The 22,743-nt window shown below is 47.4% G+C and overlaps 21 non-coding genes across 21 annotated transcripts; all 21 read right to left on the bottom strand.

Moving 5' to 3' along the window:
* Positions 1-58: 58 nt before the first annotated feature.
* Positions 59-131, bottom strand: Trnak-uuu. Its single transcript has one exon. It is a non-coding gene; the product is annotated as a tRNA-Lys (tRNA).
* A 528-nt stretch (positions 132-659) lies between these two features.
* Trnaf-gaa lies at positions 660-732 on the bottom strand. The gene has a single exon. It is a non-coding gene; the product is annotated as a tRNA-Phe (tRNA).
* Positions 733-1,290: 558 nt separating this feature from the next.
* On the bottom strand, positions 1,291-1,372 carry Trnas-uga. The gene has a single exon. It is a non-coding gene; the product is annotated as a tRNA-Ser (tRNA).
* Positions 1,373-2,063: 691 nt separating this feature from the next.
* Trnas-cga lies at positions 2,064-2,145 on the bottom strand. The gene has a single exon. It is a non-coding gene; the product is annotated as a tRNA-Ser (tRNA).
* A 138-nt stretch (positions 2,146-2,283) lies between these two features.
* Positions 2,284-2,356, bottom strand: Trnak-uuu. The gene has a single exon. It is a non-coding gene; the product is annotated as a tRNA-Lys (tRNA).
* A 528-nt stretch (positions 2,357-2,884) lies between these two features.
* Positions 2,885-2,957, bottom strand: Trnaf-gaa. Its single transcript has one exon. It is a non-coding gene; the product is annotated as a tRNA-Phe (tRNA).
* A 558-nt stretch (positions 2,958-3,515) lies between these two features.
* Positions 3,516-3,597, bottom strand: Trnas-uga. Its single transcript has one exon. It is a non-coding gene; the product is annotated as a tRNA-Ser (tRNA).
* A 691-nt stretch (positions 3,598-4,288) lies between these two features.
* On the bottom strand, positions 4,289-4,370 carry Trnas-cga. Its single transcript has one exon. It is a non-coding gene; the product is annotated as a tRNA-Ser (tRNA).
* Positions 4,371-4,508: 138 nt separating this feature from the next.
* Trnak-uuu lies at positions 4,509-4,581 on the bottom strand. Its single transcript has one exon. It is a non-coding gene; the product is annotated as a tRNA-Lys (tRNA).
* Positions 4,582-5,109: 528 nt separating this feature from the next.
* Trnaf-gaa lies at positions 5,110-5,182 on the bottom strand. The gene has a single exon. It is a non-coding gene; the product is annotated as a tRNA-Phe (tRNA).
* A 7,029-nt stretch (positions 5,183-12,211) lies between these two features.
* On the bottom strand, positions 12,212-12,293 carry Trnas-cga. Its single transcript has one exon. It is a non-coding gene; the product is annotated as a tRNA-Ser (tRNA).
* A 139-nt stretch (positions 12,294-12,432) lies between these two features.
* On the bottom strand, positions 12,433-12,505 carry Trnak-uuu. The gene has a single exon. It is a non-coding gene; the product is annotated as a tRNA-Lys (tRNA).
* A 528-nt stretch (positions 12,506-13,033) lies between these two features.
* On the bottom strand, positions 13,034-13,106 carry Trnaf-gaa. The gene has a single exon. It is a non-coding gene; the product is annotated as a tRNA-Phe (tRNA).
* A 558-nt stretch (positions 13,107-13,664) lies between these two features.
* On the bottom strand, positions 13,665-13,746 carry Trnas-uga. Its single transcript has one exon. It is a non-coding gene; the product is annotated as a tRNA-Ser (tRNA).
* Positions 13,747-14,437: 691 nt separating this feature from the next.
* Trnas-cga lies at positions 14,438-14,519 on the bottom strand. The gene has a single exon. It is a non-coding gene; the product is annotated as a tRNA-Ser (tRNA).
* A 138-nt stretch (positions 14,520-14,657) lies between these two features.
* On the bottom strand, positions 14,658-14,730 carry Trnak-uuu. Its single transcript has one exon. It is a non-coding gene; the product is annotated as a tRNA-Lys (tRNA).
* A 528-nt stretch (positions 14,731-15,258) lies between these two features.
* Trnaf-gaa lies at positions 15,259-15,331 on the bottom strand. Its single transcript has one exon. It is a non-coding gene; the product is annotated as a tRNA-Phe (tRNA).
* Positions 15,332-15,889: 558 nt separating this feature from the next.
* On the bottom strand, positions 15,890-15,971 carry Trnas-uga. The gene has a single exon. It is a non-coding gene; the product is annotated as a tRNA-Ser (tRNA).
* Positions 15,972-16,662: 691 nt separating this feature from the next.
* Trnas-cga lies at positions 16,663-16,744 on the bottom strand. The gene has a single exon. It is a non-coding gene; the product is annotated as a tRNA-Ser (tRNA).
* A 138-nt stretch (positions 16,745-16,882) lies between these two features.
* Positions 16,883-16,955, bottom strand: Trnak-uuu. Its single transcript has one exon. It is a non-coding gene; the product is annotated as a tRNA-Lys (tRNA).
* A 528-nt stretch (positions 16,956-17,483) lies between these two features.
* Trnaf-gaa lies at positions 17,484-17,556 on the bottom strand. The gene has a single exon. It is a non-coding gene; the product is annotated as a tRNA-Phe (tRNA).
* Between the last annotated feature and the right edge of the window lie 5,187 nt (positions 17,557-22,743).

Raw genomic sequence — 22,743 nt, 5'->3', positions numbered from 1 at the left:
ATTTTCCGTAGCGTTTCCACCGCTACCAGACGAATCGCTACCAAAGTATTAAAATTTCCGCCCGGACAGGGACTTGAACCCTGGACCCTTAGGTTAAAAGCCTAATGCTCTACCGACTGAGCTATCCGGGCTCACGCGACGCTGTGAAACCTCCCACGATGCACAACTCACGTCCTTTACTGCTGTGCAATCGCTGCATGGGGCCGTTACTAATAAAACGTCGCCTAAATGCTGTCTGCAAACTTATCGCGATAAGCTCGTAACACACTACCGAAGACTGCTGACACACGATGCAACAACAAATTGCAGGAGTCGTTACGTCTCATACGTTGGAGCAGCGAATTTACATGTTTTGTCGACACTCACTGGGCAATTGGAAAATTCGCAAGCATTTCGAATGCAATGTTTCCCACGTTTTCGCTCATTTCACGGTTCCGTTGAAGACGTTCTTCACCACCTGACACAGAAAAAGGAACGCAATCGGTAGGACTTTTTTGATTCTTTTGCTTCTAAGGGAGTCAGTTGTCTAGTGAGTTCCTCTTATGGCATGCACTAGACAACCAGAACACCTACAGGAGAGAGTCATTGTTGTTGTCAGCGGTAGTTGCATTATCACCAACGCAGAGCAATTCCATTGGCGTCGCATCAAAACGAGTACCTGCCGAAACCCGGGATCGAACCAGGGACCTTTAGATCTTCAGTCTAACGCTCTCCCAACTGAGCTATTTCGGCTGACGTTGAACGGTGCTGTTTGCATGTGTTCGTCAAACTCTGCCTCGTTGCCAATTTCACAGTCACCTTCGTCTGATAAGACACAGGGACGCTGAAAGGCGAGCAGCCGATGCAGTGAAGTCCCACACACATTTCTTCTGCTTCCATCATCGTAACAAGCAAACATGTCGACTCGATTCGTGTAATATTCACTTCGCTGACTTCACGTGACGCCGCGCTGACGCTAGAAAACCCGTGCTATATCGATGCCAGGGGCAACTCATGTGCAGAGAACGACACAAGAAGGAGTGAGCCTCTCCACCGTATGAGAGGCAGTTTCTAGCAGATACACACGGTAAAACATTCGACTTGCGTTAGCTCATAAATTGCTACACGTCATCGTCTGCAAGCTAAAATGGACTGTGATACGAGGAGATGAGCTGCGGCTTCTGGACGCGACTGTAACGCTGCGCCCTGGATCAAATAGTACTGCACATTGCTGGTGACCCACGTGTTTAGTAGTGACGCAACTGCTAGGATGCAGCTGAAACGTCCATCTTTTGAGAGCGAGAAAATTTTCGCAGTCGGCAGGACTCGAACCTACGCTCCCAGAGGGAATCTGATTTCAAGTCAGACGCCTTAACCACTCGGCCACGACTGCCGGTGGCAGAAGCGACTCCCGACAAGTGAAACCGCCACCTTTACAAGCAATCTGATGGCAGAAAACGGCGTGGCCTCACTCTTTTCCGTAGGGTTTCCATTAGCCGTTACGAAAGTGTATTAATTTTCGCCCAGACAGGGACTTGAACCCAGGACCCTTTGTTTGAAAGCCTAACGCTCTACCGACTCAGCTATGCGGGCCCACGCACGAGCATTATCGTACAGCTGCGTGGTGTGCGAGTGATTCGCATGTTGTAATTACTGGCTTATGGCTCCAATGGCGACTTCACCGACTTCCCGCTGACGCACCGCTGACGCTAGTTTTCTGTCGTCTTAAAACGATGGGCATACCTCCAAGCAACTGCGAGATCTTATGAAAAGAAACGCTGCACCACTGCCTTTGCCGCGCTCGAATGATTGAATTGCGATTCTTAAAAAGAAATGAATGTTCGCTCTGTCCAACACTTTCGAGCACATCTGTGTACTCACGATCTCAGCGACGGCTTTCTGCAGTCCCAGCATCAGCGCGAGGTGAACCGATGGCCACAGTAAGCAGCGGTCGTCGCGAAACTCAGTATTCTTAAACGGAAACTTTCGTCTTGTTGAGAATGGCGTCACTGGTTTGCACCCGCATTCGCCCACGCATGTCACAGGTGTGCGAAAATTTTTGCTCCTCTTTACGCAAAATCGCACGCAGCCGGTAGGATTCGAACCTACGCTCCCAGAGGGAATCTGATTTCGAGTCAGACGCCTTAACCACTCGGCCACGACTGCCGGTAGCGCGGTGTTGTCCCGACACATGCAACTGCTACTGTTTAAAGCACTGTGGTGTCAGAAACAGGCGTAGCTGCATTATTTTCCGTAGCGTTTCCACCGCTACCAGACGAATCGCTACCAAAGTATTAAAATTTCCGCCCGGACAGGGACTTGAACCCTGGACCCTTAGGTTAAAAGCCTAATGCTCTACCGACTGAGCTATCCGGGCTCACGCGACGCTGTGAAACCTCCCACGATGCACAACTCACGTCCTTTACTGCTGTGCAATCGCTGCATGGGGCCGTTACTAATAAAACGTCGCCTAAATGCTGTCTGCAAACTTATCGCGATAAGCTCGTAACACACTACCGAAGACTGCTGACACACGATGCAACAACAAATTGCAGGAGTCGTTACGTCTCATACGTTGGAGCAGCGAATTTACATGTTTTGTCGACACTCACTGGGCAATTGGAAAATTCGCAAGCATTTCGAATGCAATGTTTCCCACGTTTTCGCTCATTTCACGGTTCCGTTGAAGACGTTCTTCACCACCTGACACAGAAAAAGGAACGCAATCGGTAGGACTTTTTTGATTCTTTTGCTTCTAAGGGAGTCAGTTGTCTAGTGAGTTCCTCTTATGGCATGCACTAGACAACCAGAACACCTACAGGAGAGAGTCATTGTTGTTGTCAGCGGTAGTTGCATTATCACCAACGCAGAGCAATTCCATTGGCGTCGCATCAAAACGAGTACCTGCCGAAACCCGGGATCGAACCAGGGACCTTTAGATCTTCAGTCTAACGCTCTCCCAACTGAGCTATTTCGGCTGACGTTGAACGGTGCTGTTTGCATGTGTTCGTCAAACTCTGCCTCGTTGCCAATTTCACAGTCACCTTCGTCTGATAAGACACAGGGACGCTGAAAGGCGAGCAGCCGATGCAGTGAAGTCCCACACACATTTCTTCTGCTTCCATCATCGTAACAAGCAAACATGTCGACTCGATTCGTGTAATATTCACTTCGCTGACTTCACGTGACGCCGCGCTGACGCTAGAAAACCCGTGCTATATCGATGCCAGGGGCAACTCATGTGCAGAGAACGACACAAGAAGGAGTGAGCCTCTCCACCGTATGAGAGGCAGTTTCTAGCAGATACACACGGTAAAACATTCGACTTGCGTTAGCTCATAAATTGCTACACGTCATCGTCTGCAAGCTAAAATGGACTGTGATACGAGGAGATGAGCTGCGGCTTCTGGACGCGACTGTAACGCTGCGCCCTGGATCAAATAGTACTGCACATTGCTGGTGACCCACGTGTTTAGTAGTGACGCAACTGCTAGGATGCAGCTGAAACGTCCATCTTTTGAGAGCGAGAAAATTTTCGCAGTCGGCAGGACTCGAACCTACGCTCCCAGAGGGAATCTGATTTCAAGTCAGACGCCTTAACCACTCGGCCACGACTGCCGGTGGCAGAAGCGACTCCCGACAAGTGAAACCGCCACCTTTACAAGCAATCTGATGGCAGAAAACGGCGTGGCCTCACTCTTTTCCGTAGGGTTTCCATTAGCCGTTACGAAAGTGTATTAATTTTCGCCCAGACAGGGACTTGAACCCAGGACCCTTTGTTTGAAAGCCTAACGCTCTACCGACTCAGCTATGCGGGCCCACGCACGAGCATTATCGTACAGCTGCGTGGTGTGCGAGTGATTCGCATGTTGTAATTACTGGCTTATGGCTCCAATGGCGACTTCACCGACTTCCCGCTGACGCACCGCTGACGCTAGTTTTCTGTCGTCTTAAAACGATGGGCATACCTCCAAGCAACTGCGAGATCTTATGAAAAGAAACGCTGCACCACTGCCTTTGCCGCGCTCGAATGATTGAATTGCGATTCTTAAAAAGAAATGAATGTTCGCTCTGTCCAACACTTTCGAGCACATCTGTGTACTCACGATCTCAGCGACGGCTTTCTGCAGTCCCAGCATCAGCGCGAGGTGAACCGATGGCCACAGTAAGCAGCGGTCGTCGCGAAACTCAGTATTCTTAAACGGAAACTTTCGTCTTGTTGAGAATGGCGTCACTGGTTTGCACCCGCATTCGCCCACGCATGTCACAGGTGTGCGAAAATTTTTGCTCCTCTTTACGCAAAATCGCACGCAGCCGGTAGGATTCGAACCTACGCTCCCAGAGGGAATCTGATTTCGAGTCAGACGCCTTAACCACTCGGCCACGACTGCCGGTAGCGCGGTGTTGTCCCGACACATGCAACTGCTACTGTTTAAAGCACTGTGGTGTCAGAAACAGGCGTAGCTGCATTATTTTCCGTAGCGTTTCCACCGCTACCAGACGAATCGCTACCAAAGTATTAAAATTTCCGCCCGGACAGGGACTTGAACCCTGGACCCTTAGGTTAAAAGCCTAATGCTCTACCGACTGAGCTATCCGGGCTCACGCGACGCTGTGAAACCTCCCACGATGCACAACTCACGTCCTTTACTGCTGTGCAATCGCTGCATGGGGCCGTTACTAATAAAACGTCGCCTAAATGCTGTCTGCAAACTTATCGCGATAAGCTCGTAACACACTACCGAAGACTGCTGACACACGATGCAACAACAAATTGCAGGAGTCGTTACGTCTCATACGTTGGAGCAGCGAATTTACATGTTTTGTCGACACTCACTGGGCAATTGGAAAATTCGCAAGCATTTCGAATGCAATGTTTCCCACGTTTTCGCTCATTTCACGGTTCCGTTGAAGACGTTCTTCACCACCTGACACAGAAAAAGGAACGCAATCGGTAGGACTTTTTTGATTCTTTTGCTTCTAAGGGAGTCAGTTGTCTAGTGAGTTCCTCTTATGGCATGCACTAGACAACCAGAACACCTACAGGAGAGAGTCATTGTTGTTGTCAGCGGTAGTTGCATTATCACCAACGCAGAGCAATTCCATTGGCGTCGCATCAAAACGAGTACCTGCCGAAACCCGGGATCGAACCAGGGACCTTTAGATCTTCAGTCTAACGCTCTCCCAACTGAGCTATTTCGGCTGACGTTGAACGGTGCTGTTTGCATGTGTTCGTCAAACTCTGCCTCGTTGCCAATTTCACAGTCACCTTCGTCTGATAAGACACAGGGACGCTGAAAGGCGAGCAGCCGATGCAGTGAAGTCCCACACACATTTCTTCTGCTTCCATCATCGTAACAAGCAAACATGTCGACTCGATTCGTGTAATATTCACTTCGCTGACTTCACGTGACGCCGCGCTGACGCTAGAAAACCCGTGCTATATCGATGCCAGGGGCAACTCATGTGCAGAGAACGACACAAGAAGGAGTGAGCCTCTCCACCGTATGAGAGGCAGTTTCTAGCAGATACACACGGTAAAACATTCGACTTGCGTTAGCTCATAAATTGCTACACGTCATCGTCTGCAAGCTAAAATGGACTGTGATACGAGGAGATGAGCTGCGGCTTCTGGACGCGACTGTAACGCTGCGCCCTGGATCAAATAGTACTGCACATTGCTGGTGACCCACGTGTTTAGTAGTGACGCAACTGCTAGGATGCAGCTGAAACGTCCATCTTTTGAGAGCGAGAAAATTTTCGCAGTCGGCAGGACTCGAACCTACGCTCCCAGAGGGAATCTGATTTCAAGTCAGACGCCTTAACCACTTTTTTTTTTTTTTTTTTTTTATAACGACCGTAGCGGTCTTGCGGTTCCAGACTGCAGCGCCTTTAACCGCATTTTTTTTTTTTTTTTTTTTTTCGCCTTAGACCGCTTTTTTTTTTTTTTTTTTTTTTTTTTTTTTTTTTTTTTTTTTTTTTTTTTTTTTTTTGCAAGTGCTCTATCAACCTTTTTTTTTTTTTTTTTTTTTTTTTTTTTTTTTTTTTTTTTTTTTTTTTTACGAGCGGGGCAGGCAGATGGCGGCAAGGAGGGCAGGGGTCAATTAGTCCGAGGCCTGGCCACGGTGCCGCCCTCATACCCGTCATCACTCACGTTGATTGTAAAGGAACATTGATTTTTTTAATTTTTTTATTTATTTATTTTATTTATTTATTAGTCCTTTTTTTTTTTTTTTGGAAAAGCATCAATATGGGATTGGAGCCAGCTCATTCGGTTGATACATAAACGGGTGAAGGTTTTAGAGCTCGAACTGCTATCCAATACCTGTTCTATTGAATGCAATATGAAGCATATTACCGTACTTGCGACGGTGATCCGCGTAGTTTCTAATTTTAGTATATTCCGTTTCCATGTGTAACTGAAACTCGCTGTAATCTTCGCCCGTCAGCCGATTGAAGACATGACTTGTATATTGGCCCAACAGCCACATGACGGCATTATTTTTAGTTGGTGGAAAATATTTGACGTCTGGTCTGTGCAGTAAGTTCGTGTCGATGTTATTTTCAGAAGTCCTAGTTATAAGGGCGACTTTTTGACGAACCCATTGCCAATTGCGCATGCGGTGACTGCAAGTATATCTGTGGGGCACAGTATCCACTTGGTGACAATCTGGACAATGGGCTGTGTCGCTTAGCCCAATCGCATGCAGGCGCTCATTTGTGCTAATAATGTTGTTAACCGTTTTGTACCATGTCGACCTGACCAAGGACGGAAGTACACTGCTGCTGATGTTCGCCCACAGGACATCCCAATTGACTCCAATGTGCTGTTGTTCGATTTTGTTCTTGCCCTCATATTGTTTCCTGTGCTCCAGAATGTCCTTGGCAGTTAAGGGTCGACGTTGGGGAAGGACCTCGCTCAAGTAGCTCTTTTCCAGATAATATGTGCGGATGTGGGAGAGCTGGTAGTCGATCGTCTGCACATTGATCGGCGGCTCTACGCTTTTCGGCGCGACTGCCTCAAACAACTTTGCCGTAAGGGTGTCAGAGTAGTTTTGGATTAAGGATGTCATCCGTTTAATGTACAAAGCCATTGCTTTGGCGTTCAGATCGGTCAGACCCATACCGCCATGCAGAGGGTCGAGGGTCACAGTCTTCACGTCAACTCGAAATATTTCCCCCCGCCACAGAAAATTGGTCAACTTGCTCATTATCTGTTTGGCTATGACAGTAGGGATTGGAAAGACCTGTGCCACATAATAGGCTCGCGACAGGATACATGTATTTATAAATTTAACCCTCTGAAATTGGTCCATACTGCGATAAACGTTATCTATTAAAGCACCCTTGACTTTGAACGAGACATCCCGCCAATTTGCCGTTATCATCCTTTGTGGAGGGACCGTCAGTATCGTCCCAAGAGATTTGTGTGCCGTAACATGGGTAGCCCATTCTAGGCCGACATCGTCAAGTCCCCTTATACGTAGAAATTTGCTTTTAGTTTCATTCATTTTTGCGCCAGAAGCGGAACAATAGCTTCTGAGGTCTGCCTCCAGTTGAATCACGTCATCCCTGTTCCTCACGACGATGCCGACATCATCAGCATATGCCCCAACTGCAGTTTTCTTCCCGGCGATCGTTATGCCCGTCATGTGCTCTTGTACTAGCCGCAGCAATGGTTCTAGTGAGATGACAAAGAGCAACATGGAAAGGGGGCTTCCTTGAGGGACACCCCTTGCGATGGTAATTGGTCTTGTGAGCTGGCAGTTGACGGAGATCGTGGCGGCCAGACCAGTGATCATATTGCGCACGACAGCGATGGAGTCGTGCCCGAAGCCCATCCTCCGCATCGTTTCGAAGAGGTATTTATGGCTGACACTATCAAATGCTTTATAAAAGTCGACAAAAAGGAGGCCGCAATTAATGGTGCTGGCAGACGACAGAGCGACGATATCTCTATATTGTGCTGTAGTCTGAAATATTGATCGCCTATAAGCACAAGTTTGCTGTTGCCCAATTATGTTTGCGGTCAACGGCATCATTCGATTGTTTAAAGCTCTCGCGATAATCTTATAATCTGAATTAAGAAGAGAAATCGGCCGGAAGTTGTTAATCTTTTTACATCCCTTATTTTTAGGAATCAACACGATTTTACATTCTTTAAGTTCTAATGGTACAAACTTTCCCCGCAGTACGTCGTTAACGGCTTGTGTCAACTTATCACCTATGATACTCCAATATCGTTGATAAAATTCAATCGGAAGGCCATCAGGGCCCGGCGATTTACTTTTAGGGGAGCCACGAATTATTTCAAGAACTTCATCCGGACTAAAAGCTGAAAATAAGCTAGCGTTGTCGTCGGCAGTAATTGTGGAGGTTGTAAACGCAAATAACTCATCCAAATCGTCCTCTTGCGTTGCTTCTGCCTCGTACAGGGCACTGTAATACCTATGGATTTCTCTGATTATCTCGTTTTGCACAGTGAGGACAGTACCGTTTTCTAATTTAAGTTCGTCCATGAATATCCGTCGTCGGTTCTTGCGATGTTTAATTAGATGATATAACGCAGCCGTTTCGTCCTCGCTAACAGATCTGGCTTTTGACTTAAGTTTAAGACCCTCCAGTTGTTTTCTCTTTAAGCTTAATAATGTCGCTTTAATTTTCTTGATATCGGACAAGCGCCTGTCTGAGCCATCTGCCTGATCATACAAATCCCTTAAGACCATGTAGTAAAATTCCATTGTACGGTGAACTGCCCGAGATCTCTCTATACTATAAGATATAATTACTTTCCGTAGTTTGGGCTTCGCCTTGCGGGTCCACCACTCCAAAACACTCGGAAAATTGTGTACAGAGCGCAAGCAAAATTCCCAAGCTGTCTTTAATTCGACCTCGAGCTCGTCGTCTGTTAAAAGGCCGACATTCATGCTCCACTGATTCCTAAACCAGTGAGTGGGTTGCCGGTCTAAGTTGATGCAGGCACTCACACTACAGTGATCAGAGAAGCTGACTGGAGTGATTTCCACTTGTAGCAAATTCCTCACTATGTGACTTGACGTATAGATTCTATCAATCCTGCTACTGGAATTATGTGAAATGTGCGTGTATTTCACAAGCGTGGGGTACTTAACTTCCCACGCGTCCCTCAGTTTCATTTGGGAGACAAGAAAGTTTAATTCAGGGGAATAATTAAAATTGGGGGATTGGTCTTTATGGTGCAATACACAATTAAAATCGCCTGCAATGATCAAGTTTGGAGAGTCTCTCCGCAGTAAGTAAATGATATCCTCCTTAAAAAACTTCGATCTATCAGCGCGCCGATTACTTCCAGATGGTGCATACAGATTGATTACACTGACGCCCATGATATTCACGCCTATGCCCCGTCCAGAGTCTAACTTTTCGACATCGGTTAGAGGTATTCCTTCCCTGACTAAAATCGCTGTGCCAGCACTGAATTCAGGAGCGAAATTGATTATTGCAACATAGCCGGGAATGTTAAGCTGCCATGTTGCAACCTCTTGTAAAAGGGCAATATCTGTACCAGAGTCAAACAAAAATTGTTTTAATAAAGCAAGTTTTAACTCTGACGTAATCCTATTGATATTAAGGGAAGTGATAGTATAGGCCTGTAGCATATAGGTAATGAGATGTAAAAGTATAACAAAACGATGGCATCGAGCTCAAGAGTGCCGGCTGCAGGATTAAAAAAGGTATAATGTGAGCAGACATGAGAGGATTATTGGATCAAGAAGCGAAATAGAAACCATAACAAGTGATACACTACGAATCATAGGCCGGTTGTAGCAAAAACGACACAGTGAATGCTGCGAACCATAACCGGGTAAAAGGACAGAAAAAACACGAAGAAGCTTTGCAACCTTAGGCGACAGCATGGAACAAACTTTGTACCAATGGAATTACTACTGTGGAGGATGGGCTTCGCCGAGTTCTTTGCTGTTGTCATCACCGGATCGTTCCCTCACAATTTCATAACTAATATTTCGGGGTACTACATCCGCTTGCGAGGAAGTGGAATTTCCTTTGTTGCGAGGAGCGGAGAGATTTGGCTGTGGATTGAGCCTTCGTCGTGTGGCGTTTTGAGGTCCCGAAGTTTTTGTGGATTCTTTGAGACGCGGTCGTGTCGTTGTCGCAGCACTGCCGCCGGCAGCTGGCAGGTTGGTAAACACTTTCACTTGTTTACTTCCGCCCGAAGCTTGTTGTCGGGCGTCAGCTGTAGCGTGTTGTTGACACAACACTTCCTCACTGTGTGCGCGTTGTAGCGGCTGTTGTCCTTCGGGCGCGGCACTCAAAATTGGAGGTTCCTGTTCATGACCCGGCGTCTCAGAATTCGGCATCCCCTCAAGTCCATCCGCACTGGCTTCAAAATCGACCCGCATAACATCATCTGGTACTAAATCCTCCGCGATTGATGGTTTTGGTTTCCGGGCTGCAGGAGTCGTGTGAGATACTTCCTCATCTGAATGCTCATCACTACGTTCCAACGGCCTTTTCTTTTGCTGAGATTCACTTTCAAGACAAACTGGCACAGCAGTTTGCCGTCCTACGAGTGGTGGAAACGCATCAGCAGTTATGGGCGGAGTCTCGGAGGTAGTTGCCTGGGGAGCATCAACATCAGGGTGCGCAGAAGAACCAGAAGTTTCTACTGCCATTACCTCGTTAAGTGTTAATCTACGCCGCGGCTGGAGATTATTTTTTAAGACAAAAACTCGGCGGGGGCAGTCCTGGCGAAGATGGCCTAGTTCATTGCAGATATGGCAGGTGGGGGCTTGACCAGAATATATAATGTGAGCCTTATAACCATCAACTGTGATGTGAGAAGGAATGTTCATTTTTACTTCCATGTCCACAGATCTAATCCCATTGAAACATTGTAATTTGTAGCGAGACGACCACTTTTCGTTGACAATTTCTTTAACCTCACCAAACTTAGAAAGTGCATCTTTAATTTTAGCGTTGTCAATCTCTATGGGCAAGTTAAGGACTCGAACTGTCTGAATCGAGGTATCGGCACGTGTTACAGTAACCATACTAGTGGTGCCGTCGCGATGAACAAAAGGGACTTGTTTGCCGATTTTTTCAAGAAGTCGTTCAACTGCTACTGGACTGAGAAACTTGACAAACACGCAATAACGATCAGAATCTAACTGGGTGGTGTGCACAGAATCAGAAGCGATGCATATTACCTCGGTTAGCCAGTCATGAATCTCGAGGGCGGTCGGTTGAACTCGGCGGGTATCCTTGTCAAAGCCAAAAACCAGGGTGTTTTTCCGGATGGTGGCAGACATGGCGCTGCAGCTGTATGGAATCCGGTCAAGCCCGAATCCCGTACAAGATCGGCAATTTGCTGACGAAAAGGACGACCACAAAAAAGTACAATGCACGTGAATCACTCAGTACACAGAAACACACGACGGCAAACAGTAAACACTGGCAACGACACCGACGACGCGGAGCAACCAGCTAGCACGTCCGACCGTGGCGACAGCGAAAGCCGGAATACCACTCGGCCACGACTGCCGGTGGCAGAAGCGACTCCCGACAAGTGAAACCGCCACCTTTACAAGCAATCTGATGGCAGAAAACGGCGTGGCCTCACTCTTTTCCGTAGGGTTTCCATTAGCCGTTACGAAAGTGTATTAATTTTCGCCCAGACAGGGACTTGAACCCAGGACCCTTTGTTTGAAAGCCTAACGCTCTACCGACTCAGCTATGCGGGCCCACGCACGAGCATTATCGTACAGCTGCGTGGTGTGCGAGTGATTCGCATGTTGTAATTACTGGCTTATGGCTCCAATGGCGACTTCACCGACTTCCCGCTGACGCACCGCTGACGCTAGTTTTCTGTCGTCTTAAAACGATGGGCATACCTCCAAGCAACTGCGAGATCTTATGAAAAGAAACGCTGCACCACTGCCTTTGCCGCGCTCGAATGATTGAATTGCGATTCTTAAAAAGAAATGAATGTTCGCTCTGTCCAACACTTTCGAGCACATCTGTGTACTCACGATCTCAGCGACGGCTTTCTGCAGTCCCAGCATCAGCGCGAGGTGAACCGATGGCCACAGTAAGCAGCGGTCGTCGCGAAACTCAGTATTCTTAAACGGAAACTTTCGTCTTGTTGAGAATGGCGTCACTGGTTTGCACCCGCATTCGCCCACGCATGTCACAGGTGTGCGAAAATTTTTGCTCCTCTTTACGCAAAATCGCACGCAGCCGGTAGGATTCGAACCTACGCTCCCAGAGGGAATCTGATTTCGAGTCAGACGCCTTAACCACTCGGCCACGACTGCCGGTAGCGCGGTGTTGTCCCGACACATGCAACTGCTACTGTTTAAAGCACTGTGGTGTCAGAAAACAGGCGTAGCTGCATTATTTTCCGTAGCGTTTCCACCGCTACCAGACGAATCGCTACCAAAGTATTAAAATTTCCGCCCGGACAGGGACTTGAACCCTGGACCCTTAGGTTAAAAGCCTAATGCTCTACCGACTGAGCTATCCGGGCTCACGCGACGCTGTGAAACCTCCCACGATGCACAACTCACGTCCTTTACTGCTGTGCAATCGCTGCATGGGGCCGTTACTAATAAAACGTCGCCTAAATGCTGTCTGCAAACTTATCGCGATAAGCTCGTAACACACTACCGAAGACTGCTGACACACGATGCAACAACAAATTGCAGGAGTCGTTACGTCTCATACGTTGGAGCAGCGAATTTACATGTTTTGTCGACACTCACTGGGCAATTGGAAAATTCGCAAGCATTTCGAATGCAATGTTTCCCACGTTTTCGCTCATTTCACGGTTCCGTTGAAGACGTTCTTCACCACCTGACACAGAAAAAGGAACGCAATCGGTAGGACTTTTTTGATTCTTTTGCTTCTAAGGGAGTCAGTTGTCTAGTGAGTTCCTCTTATGGCATGCACTAGACAACCAGAACACCTACAGGAGAGAGTCATTGTTGTTGTCAGCGGTAGTTGCATTATCACCAACGCAGAGCAATTCCATTGGCGTCGCATCAAAACGAGTACCTGCCGAAACCCGGGATCGAACCAGGGACCTTTAGATCTTCAGTCTAACGCTCTCCCAACTGAGCTATTTCGGCTGACGTTGAACGGTGCTGTTTGCATGTGTTCGTCAAACTCTGCCTCGTTGCCAATTTCACAGTCACCTTCGTCTGATAAGACACAGGGACGCTGAAAGGCGAGCAGCCGATGCAGTGAAGTCCCACACACATTTCTTCTGCTTCCATCATCGTAACAAGCAAACATGTCGACTCGATTCGTGTAATATTCACTTCGCTGACTTCACGTGACGCCGCGCTGACGCTAGAAAACCCGTGCTATATCGATGCCAGGGGCAACTCATGTGCAGAGAACGACACAAGAAGGAGTGAGCCTCTCCACCGTATGAGAGGCAGTTTCTAGCAGATACACACGGTAAAACATTCGACTTGCGTTAGCTCATAAATTGCTACACGTCATCGTCTGCAAGCTAAAATGGACTGTGATACGAGGAGATGAGCTGCGGCTTCTGGACGCGACTGTAACGCTGCGCCCTGGATCAAATAGTACTGCACATTGCTGGTGACCCACGTGTTTAGTAGTGACGCAACTGCTAGGATGCAGCTGAAACGTCCATCTTTTGAGAGCGAGAAAATTTTCGCAGTCGGCAGGACTCGAACCTACGCTCCCAGAGGGAATCTGATTTCAAGTCAGACGCCTTAACCACTCGGCCACGACTGCCGGTGGCAGAAGCGACTCCCGACAAGTGAAACCGCCACCTTTACAAGCAATCTGATGGCAGAAAACGGCGTGGCCTCACTCTTTTCCGTAGGGTTTCCATTAGCCGTTACGAAAGTGTATTAATTTTCGCCCAGACAGGGACTTGAACCCAGGACCCTTTGTTTGAAAGCCTAACGCTCTACCGACTCAGCTATGCGGGCCCACGCACGAGCATTATCGTACAGCTGCGTGGTGTGCGAGTGATTCGCATGTTGTAATTACTGGCTTATGGCTCCAATGGCGACTTCACCGACTTCCCGCTGACGCACCGCTGACGCTAGTTTTCTGTCGTCTTAAAACGATGGGCATACCTCCAAGCAACTGCGAGATCTTATGAAAAGAAACGCTGCACCACTGCCTTTGCCGCGCTCGAATGATTGAATTGCGATTCTTAAAAAGAAATGAATGTTCGCTCTGTCCAACACTTTCGAGCACATCTGTGTACTCACGATCTCAGCGACGGCTTTCTGCAGTCCCAGCATCAGCGCGAGGTGAACCGATGGCCACAGTAAGCAGCGGTCGTCGCGAAACTCAGTATTCTTAAACGGAAACTTTCGTCTTGTTGAGAATGGCGTCACTGGTTTGCACCCGCATTCGCCCACGCATGTCACAGGTGTGCGAAAATTTTTGCTCCTCTTTACGCAAAATCGCACGCAGCCGGTAGGATTCGAACCTACGCTCCCAGAGGGAATCTGATTTCGAGTCAGACGCCTTAACCACTCGGCCACGACTGCCGGTAGCGCGGTGTTGTCCCGACACATGCAACTGCTACTGTTTAAAGCACTGTGGTGTCAGAAACAGGCGTAGCTGCATTATTTTCCGTAGCGTTTCCACCGCTACCAGACGAATCGCTACCAAAGTATTAAAATTTCCGCCCGGACAGGGACTTGAACCCTGGACCCTTAGGTTAAAAGCCTAATGCTCTACCGACTGAGCTATCCGGGCTCACGCGACGCTGTGAAACCTCCCACGATGCACAACTCACGTCCTTTACTGCTGTGCAATCGCTGCATGGGGCCGTTACTAATAAAACGTCGCCTAAATGCTGTCTGCAAACTTATCGCGATAAGCTCGTAACACACTACCGAAGACTGCTGACACACGATGCAACAACAAATTGCAGGAGTCGTTACGTCTCATACGTTGGAGCAGCGAATTTACATGTTTTGTCGACACTCACTGGGCAATTGGAAAATTCGCAAGCATTTCGAATGCAATGTTTCCCACGTTTTCGCTCATTTCACGGTTCCGTTGAAGACGTTCTTCACCACCTGACACAGAAAAAGGAACGCAATCGGTAGGACTTTTTTGATTCTTTTGCTTCTAAGGGAGTCAGTTGTCTAGTGAGTTCCTCTTATGGCATGCACTAGACAACCAGAACACCTACAGGAGAGAGTCATTGTTGTTGTCAGCGGTAGTTGCATTATCACCAACGCAGAGCAATTCCATTGGCGTCGCATCAAAACGAGTACCTGCCGAAACCCGGGATCGAACCAGGGACCTTTAGATCTTCAGTCTAACGCTCTCCCAACTGAGCTATTTCGGCTGACGTTGAACGGTGCTGTTTGCATGTGTTCGTCAAACTCTGCCTCGTTGCCAATTTCACAGTCACCTTCGTCTGATAAGACACAGGGACGCTGAAAGGCGAGCAGCCGATGCAGTGAAGTCCCACACACATTTCTTCTGCTTCCATCATCGTAACAAGCAAACATGTCGACTCGATTCGTGTAATATTCACTTCGCTGACTTCACGTGACGCCGCGCTGACGCTAGAAAACCCGTGCTATATCGATGCCAGGGGCAACTCATGTGCAGAGAACGACACAAGAAGGAGTGAGCCTCTCCACCGTATGAGAGGCAGTTTCTAGCAGATACACACGGTAAAACATTCGACTTGCGTTAGCTCATAAATTGCTACACGTCATCGTCTGCAAGCTAAAATGGACTGTGATACGAGGAGATGAGCTGCGGCTTCTGGACGCGACTGTAACGCTGCGCCCTGGATCAAATAGTACTGCACATTGCTGGTGACCCACGTGTTTAGTAGTGACGCAACTGCTAGGATGCAGCTGAAACGTCCATCTTTTGAGAGCGAGAAAATTTTCGCAGTCGGCAGGACTCGAACCTACGCTCCCAGAGGGAATCTGATTTCAAGTCAGACGCCTTAACCACTCGGCCACGACTGCCGGTGGCAGAAGCGACTCCCGACAAGTGAAACCGCCACCTTTACAAGCAATCTGATGGCAGAAAACGGCGTGGCCTCACTCTTTTCCGTAGGGTTTCCATTAGCCGTTACGAAAGTGTATTAATTTTCGCCCAGACAGGGACTTGAACCCAGGACCCTTTGTTTGAAAGCCTAACGCTCTACCGACTCAGCTATGCGGGCCCACGCACGAGCATTATCGTACAGCTGCGTGGTGTGCGAGTGATTCGCATGTTGTAATTACTGGCTTATGGCTCCAATGGCGACTTCACCGACTTCCCGCTGACGCACCGCTGACGCTAGTTTTCTGTCGTCTTAAAACGATGGGCATACCTCCAAGCAACTGCGAGATCTTATGAAAAGAAACGCTGCACCACTGCCTTTGCCGCGCTCGAATGATTGAATTGCGATTCTTAAAAAGAAATGAATGTTCGCTCTGTCCAACACTTTCGAGCACATCTGTGTACTCACGATCTCAGCGACGGCTTTCTGCAGTCCCAGCATCAGCGCGAGGTGAACCGATGGCCACAGTAAGCAGCGGTCGTCGCGAAACTCAGTATTCTTAAACGGAAACTTTCGTCTTGTTGAGAATGGCGTCACTGGTTTGCACCCGCATTCGCCCACGCATGTCACAGGTGTGCGAAAATTTTTGCTCCTCTTTACGCAAAATCGCACGCAGCCGGTAGGATTCGAACCTACGCTCCCAGAGGGAATCTGATTTCGAGTCAGACGCCTTAACCACTCGGCCACGACTGCCGGTAGCGCGGTGTTGTCCCGACACATGCAACTGCTACTGTTTAAAGCACTGTGGTGTCAGAAACAGGCGTAGCTGCATTATTTTCCGTAGCGTTTCCACCGCTACCAGACGAATCGCTACCAAAGTATTAAAATTTCCGCCCGGACAGGGACTTGAACCCTGGACCCTTAGGTTAAAAGCCTAATGCTCTACCGACTGAGCTATCCGGGCTCACGCGACGCTGTGAAACCTCCCACGATGCACAACTCACGTCCTTTACTGCTGTGCAATCGCTGCATGGGGCCGTTACTAATAAAACGTCGCCTAAATGCTGTCTGCAAACTTATCGCGATAAGCTCGTAACACACTACCGAAGACTGCTGACACACGATGCAACAACAAATTGCAGGAGTCGTTACGTCTCATACGTTGGAGCAGCGAATTTACATGTTTTGTCGACACTCACTGGGCAATTGGAAAATTCGCAAGCATTTCGAATGCAATGTTTCCCACGTTTTCGCTCATTTCACGGTTCCGTTGAAGACGTTCTTCACCACCTGACACAGAAAAAGGAACGCAATCGGTAGGACTTTTTTGATTCTTTTGCTTCTAAGGGAGTCAGTTGTCTAGTGAGTTCCTCTTATGGCATGCACTAGACAACCAGAACACCTACAGGAGAGAGTCATTGTTGTTGTCAGCGGTAGTTGCATTATCACCAACGCAGAGCAATTCCATTGGCGTCGCATCAAAACGAGTACCTGCCGAAACCCGGGATCGAACCAGGGACCTTTAGATCTTCAGTCTAACGCTCTCCCAACTGAGCTATTTCGGCTGACGTTGAACGGTGCTGTTTGCATGTGTTCGTCAAACTCTGCCTCGTTGCCAATTTCACAGTCACCTTCGTCTGATAAGACACAGGGACGCTGAAAGGCGAGCAGCCGATGCAGTGAAGTCCCACACACATTTCTTCTGCTTCCATCATCGTAACAAGCAAACATGTCGACTCGATTCGTGTAATATTCACTTCGCTGACTTCACGTGACGCCGCGCTGACGCTAGAAAACCCGTGCTATATCGATGCCAGGGGCAACTCATGTGCAGAGAACGACACAAGAAGGAGTGAGCCTCTCCACCGTATGAGAGGCAGTTTCTAGCAGATACACACGGTAAAACATTCGACTTGCGTTAGCTCATAAATTGCTACACGTCATCGTCTGCAAGCTAAAATGGACTGTGATACGAGGAGATGAGCTGTGGCTTCTGGACGCGACTGTAACGCTGCGCCCTGGATCAAATAGTACTGCACATTGCTGGTGACCCACGTGTTTAGTAGTGACGCAACTGCTAGGATGCAGCTGAAACGTCCATCTTTTGAGAGCGAGAAAATTTTCGCAGTCGGCAGGACTCGAACCTACGCTCCCAGAGGGAATCTGATTTCAAGTCAGACGCCTTAACCACTTTTTTTTTTTTTTTTTTTTTATAACGACCGTAGCGGTCTTGCGGTTCCAGACTGCAGCGCCTTTAACCGCATTTTTTTTTTTTTTTTTTTTTCGCCTTAGACCGCTTTTTTTTTTTTTTTTTTTTTTTTTTTTTTTTTTTTTTTTTTTTTTTTTTGCAAGTGCTCTATCAACCTTTTTTTTCCTCTTTTTTTTTTTTTTTTTTTTTTTTTTTTTTTTTTTTTTTTTTTTTTTTTTTTTTTTACGAGCGGGGCAGGCAGATGGCGGCAAGGAGGGCAGGGGTCAATTAGTCCGAGGCCTGGCCACGGTGCCGCCCTCATACCCGTCATCACTCACGTTGATTGTAAAGGAACATTGATTTTTTTAATTTTTTTATTTATTTATTTTATTTATTTATTAGTCCTTTTTTTTTTTTTTTGGAAAAGCATCAATATGGGATTGGAGCCAGCTCATTCGGTTGATACATAAACGGGTGAAGGTTTTAGAGCTCGAACTGCTATCCAATACCTGTTCTATTGAATGCAATATGAAGCATATTACCGTACTTGCGACGGTGATCCGCGTAGTTTCTAATTTTAGTATATTCCGTTTCCATGTGTAACTGAAACTCGCTGTAATCTTCGCCCGTCAGCCGATTGAAGACATGACTTGTATATTGGCCCAACAGCCACATGACGGCATTATTTTTAGTTGGTGGAAAATATTTGACGTCTGGTCTGTGCAGTAAGTTCGTGTCGATGTTATTTTCAGAAGTCCTAGTTATAAGGGCGACTTTTTGACGAACCCATTGCCAATTGCGCATGCGGTGACTGCAAGTATATCTGTGGGGCACAGTATCCACTTGGTGACAATCTGGACAATGGGCTGTGTCGCTTAGCCCAATCGCATGCAGGCGCTCATTTGTGCTAATAATGTTGTTAACCGTTTTGTACCATGTCGACCTGACCAAGGACGGAAGTACACTGCTGCTGATGTTCGCCCACAGGACATCCCAATTGACTCCAATGTGCTGTTGTTCGATTTTGTTCTTGCCCTCATATTGTTTCCTGTGCTCCAGAATGTCCTTGGCAGTTAAGGGTCGACGTTGGGGAAGGACCTCGCTCAAGTAGCTCTTTTCCAGATAATATGTGCGGATGTGGGAGAGCTGGTAGTCGATCGTCTGCACATTGATCGGCGGCTCTACGCTTTTCGGCGCAACTGCCTCAAACAACTTTGCCGTAAGGGTGTCAGAGTAGTTTTGGATTAAGGATGTCATCCGTTTAATGTACAAAGCCATTGCTTTGGCGTTCAGATCGGTCAGACCCATACCGCCATGCAGAGGGTCGAGGGTCACAGTCTTCACGTCAACTCGAAATATTTCCCCCCGCCACAGAAAATTGGTCAACTTGCTCATTATCTGTTTGGCTATGACAGTAGGGATTGGAAAGACCTGTGCCACATAATAGGCTCGCGACAGGATACATGTATTTATAAATTTAACCCTCTGAAATTGGTCCATACTGCGATAAACGTTATCTATTAAAGCACCCTTGACTTTGAACGAGACATCCCGCCAATTTGCCGTTATCATCCTTTGTGGAGGGACCGTCAGTATCGTCCCAAGAGATTTGTGTGCCGTAACATGGGTAGCCCATTCTAGGCCGACATCGTCAAGTCCCCTTATACGTAGAAATTTGCTTTTAGTTTCATTCATTTTTGCGCCAGAAGCGGAACAATAGCTTCTGAGGTCTGCCTCCAGTTGAATCACGTCATCCCTGTTCCTCACGACGATGCCGACATCATCAGCATATGCCCCAACTGCAGTTTTCTTCCCGGCGATCGTTATGCCCGTCATGTGCTCTTGTACTAGCCGCAGCAATGGTTCTAGTGAGATGACAAAGAGCAACATGGAAAGGGGGCTTCCTTGAGGGACACCCCTTGCGATGGTAATTGGTCTTGTGAGCTGGCAGTTGACGGAGATCGTGGCGGCCAGACCAGTGATCATATTGCGCACGACAGCGATGGAGTCGTGCCCGAAGCCCATCCTCCGCATCGTTTCGAAGAGGTATTTATGGCTGACACTATCAAATGCTTTATAAAAGTCGACAAAAAGGAGGCCGCAATTAATGGTGCTGGCAGACGACAGAGCGACGATATCTCTATATTGTGCTGTAGTCTGAAATATTGATCGCCTATAAGCACAAGTTTGCTGTTGCCCAATTATGTTTGCGGTCAACGGCATCATTCGATTGTTTAAAGCTCTCGCGATAATCTTATAATCTGAATTAAGAAGAGAAATCGGCCGGAAGTTGTTAATCTTTTTACATCCCTTATTTTTAGGAATCAACACGATTTTACATTCTTTAAGTTCTAATGGTACAAACTTTCCCCGCAGTACGTCGTTAACGGCTTGTGTCAACTTATCACCTATGATACTCCAATATCGTTGATAAAATTCAATCGGAAGGCCATCAGGGCCCGGCGATTTACTTTTAGGGGAGCCACGAATTATTTCAAGAACTTCATCCGGACTAAAAGCTGAAAATAAGCTAGCGTTGTCGTCGGCAGTAATTGTGGAGGTTGTAAACGCAAATAACTCATCCAAATCGTCCTCTTGCGTTGCTTCTGCCTCGTACAGGGCACTGTAATACCTATGGATTTCTCTGATTATCTCGTTTTGCACAGTGAGGACAGTACCGTTTTCTAATTTAAGTTCGTCCATGAATATCCGTCGTCGGTTCTTGCGATGTTTAATTAGATGATATAACGCAGCCGTTTCGTCCTCGCTAACAGATCTGGCTTTTGACTTAAGTTTAAGACCCTCCAGTTGTTTTCTCTTTAAGCTTAATAATGTCGCTTTAATTTTCTTGATATCGGACAAGCGCCTGTCTGAGCCATCTGCCTGATCATACAAATCCCTTAAGACCATGTAGTAAAATTCCATTGTACGGTGAACTGCCCGAGATCTCTCTATACTATAAGATATAATTACTTTCCGTAGTTTGGGCTTCGCCTTGCGGGTCCACCACTCCAAAACACTCGGAAAATTGTGTACAGAGCGCAAGCAAAATTCCCAAGCTGTCTTTAATTCGACCTCGAGCTCGTCGTCTGTTAAAAGGCCGACATTCATGCTCCACTGATTCCTAAACCAGTGAGTGGGTTGCCGGTCTAAGTTGATGCAGGCACTCACACTACAGTGATCAGAGAAGCTGACTGGAGTGATTTCCACTTGTAGCAAATTCCTCACTATGTGACTTGACGTATAGATTCTATCAATCCTGCTACTGGAATTATGTGAAATGTGCGTGTATTTCACAAGCGTGGGGTACTTAACTTCCCACGCGTCCCTCAGTTTCATTTGGGAGACAAGAAAGTTTAATTCAGGGGAATAATTAAAATTGGGGGATTGGTCTTTATGGTGCAATACACAATTAAAATCGCCTGCAATGATCAAGTTTGGAGAGTCTCTCCGCAGTAAGTAAATGATATCCTCCTTAAAAAACTTCGATCTATCAGCGCGCCGATTACTTCCAGATGGTGCATACAGATTGATTACACTGACGCCCATGATATTCACGCCTATGCCCCGTCCAGAGTCTAACTTTTCGACATCGGTTAGAGGTATTCCTTCCCTGACTAAAATCGCTGTGCCAGCACTGAATTCAGGAGCGAAATTGATTATTGCAACATAGCCGGGAATGTTAAGCTGCCATGTTGCAACCTCTTGTAAAAGGGCAATATCTGTACCAGAGTCAAACAAAAATTGTTTTAATAAAGCAAGTTTTAACTCTGACGTAATCCTATTGATATTAAGGGAAGTGATAGTATAGGCCTGTAGCATATAGGTAATGAGATGTAAAAGTATAACAAAACGATGGCATCGAGCTCAAGAGTGCCGGCTGCAGGATTAAAAAAGGTATAATGTGAGCAGACATGAGAGGATTATTGGATCAAGAAGCGAAATAGAAACCATAACAAGTGATACACTACGAATCATAGGCCGGTTGTAGCAAAAACGACACAGTGAATGCTGCGAACCATAACCGGGTAAAAGGACAGAAAAAACACGAAGAAGCTTTGCAACCTTAGGCGACAGCATGGAACAAACTTTGTACCAATGGAATTACTACTGTGGAGGATGGGCTTCGCCGAGTTCTTTGCTGTTGTCATCACCGGATCGTTCCCTCACAATTTCATAACTAATATTTCGGGGTACTACATCCGCTTGCGAGGAAGTGGAATTTCCTTTGTTGCGAGGAGCGGAGAGATTTGGCTGTGGATTGAGCCTTCGTCGTGTGGCGTTTTGAGGTCCCGAAGTTTTTGTGGATTCTTTGAGACGCGGTCGTGTCGTTGTCGCAGCACTGCCGCCGGCAGCTGGCAGGTTGGTAAACACTTTCACTTGTTTACTTCCGCCCGAAGCTTGTTGTCGGGCGTCAGCTGTAGCGTGTTGTTGACACAACACTTCCTCACTGTGTGCGCGTTGTAGCGGCTGTTGTCCTTCGGGCGCGGCACTCAAAATTGGAGGTTCCTGTTCATGACCCGGCGTCTCAGAATTCGGCATCCCCTCAAGTCCATCCGCACTG

The sequence above is a fragment of the Schistocerca americana genome, unplaced genomic scaffold (genome assembly GCF_021461395.2).
Source record: "Schistocerca americana isolate TAMUIC-IGC-003095 unplaced genomic scaffold, iqSchAmer2.1 HiC_scaffold_363, whole genome shotgun sequence".
Taxonomy (NCBI): Eukaryota; Metazoa; Arthropoda; class Insecta; order Orthoptera; family Acrididae; genus Schistocerca; species Schistocerca americana.
The sequence above is the reverse complement of the archived record's forward strand: the minus strand, read 5'-3'. Positions and strand labels throughout refer to the sequence as shown.